Here is a 1675-nt window from a genome sequence, read left to right as displayed (position 1 = left end):
TGCCTGAATACTAATATCTGTTGACAACCTTCTCAATGTCCGTTCCATTATGATGCACTTAAATAAGTTTCACTCTGACATGTTTTGCCAGCTGACCAGAATCCCACTGCATAACTTTGACTGTGGACCTCCTGGCACCATGTACCTGAACTGCAGATAAGAGGTGCCTTTCTCAGAGCTTACTGGTTGTATCAGTAAGGATGACTCACTGAGCTCTCTTCTGAGATAAGAATGAAGATACTATAAGCCAAGAATGGTTATGGTGCATATGGTTATTACCATTTTATAGATGAGAAGACTGAGATTTAGTGAGTAGACTACTATGAATTCACTACACAAATTTTCTAGATGTCTCAAAGTAAACAGCGCTTGCTATTAGTCACAGAAAGATGTTGGAATGAATTGCAACACATTTTCCATTTTCTCATTTAGTAACCAGAGAACTTATTCCACAACAGTTTGCCATTTGTCACTGTTCCACCATTATTATAATATTTAGTATAATCATAATAACCAATTAGGCCTTAGCCTATCAGTCAGCAATGTAGAATTGGAAAGCTAGAGATATATCCCATCCCACTATCCTTCTCCTTTGCCCAAACATATGTTTTAAAGTTGAAGTAACTTTAACATGAAAAAAAAAGTGTGTATTTTGAGGATGAGTATGCCAACTCTAATCTTGAGGTTTCTTTTTAGACCAACTGTTTTGTTGGTTAATGTTTTAATGAGACATTAACACACATATTTTCTGAAAATAATATCTTATCTATAATCAACTTTCTCCATTGAAAAACATCACAAACTTCTATACTTTTGCCCTGCTGAAACAGATGGCAAGCCAACTGTCAACAACATTTTTTTTTTCAAAGCACAGAAAAGGAGGCAGAAGAAGAATAAAGGATGCTTGTTCTTTGTTATATGTCTTAATTATATTTCCAAAGTAATTTTTTTCATGTTGAAAAGATAGTACTGTAAGATTCCTAGAACTCAAAATGAGAAACACTGCTTAACAGAATTAAAGATGAACTTGCTAACCGTTTGAAGAGTCTAATTTAACTAATTAGCGAGTTTTGCAGCTATCTACTTTCCCCTTCATCTATTCAGTTTTAACTTGAAAACATTTTTCCCCAGAGATTCTCAATGATTTTATGCATCCTGATGTTTGCTTACCACTGTGACTCTAAACTTCTAGATTAATAGCTTTCAACTTGAGTTTCTCAATGACCTAAAGTTTAATGAAAGATCCTCAGTGCTATATCAGGGGACAAGAGGAAGACCAAGAAGGAGGAGGAGCACTACATTATTTGTCTTTGATGAAAACAACTCATTTTTATGTTTTATAAATTTTGTTAAAATTCAAATATGAACAGTACAAACCAAATGGCTCTATCCTTTTTAACTTTCCATCATTGTAGTTAATTTTCCTTTTGGTTTGCCATGAGACATATGTAATATACAATATCTTTCATTTGATGAGGGAAAATAAAGGAGCATTTAGTTTCTTTACCCATTTGAGGAAAAAGAGACAAGGCCAACGATATTATCCTAGGGTTGGTGTGGTACTGAAAAAAGGAATCAAAGAGGAGACTCTCTTTGGAAGAGAGAGCATAAATCTAAGAAATAATTAAGACTACTTTTAGCAATCTTGTCCTAGAATTTGTCCTCCAGAAAAAAT

This window comes from Pteropus vampyrus, unplaced genomic scaffold (genome assembly GCF_000151845.1).
Source record: "Pteropus vampyrus isolate Shadow unplaced genomic scaffold, Pvam_2.0 Scaffold249, whole genome shotgun sequence".
Classification (NCBI taxonomy): Eukaryota; Metazoa; Chordata; class Mammalia; order Chiroptera; family Pteropodidae; genus Pteropus; species Pteropus vampyrus.
This window is presented reverse-complemented; position numbering follows the sequence as displayed.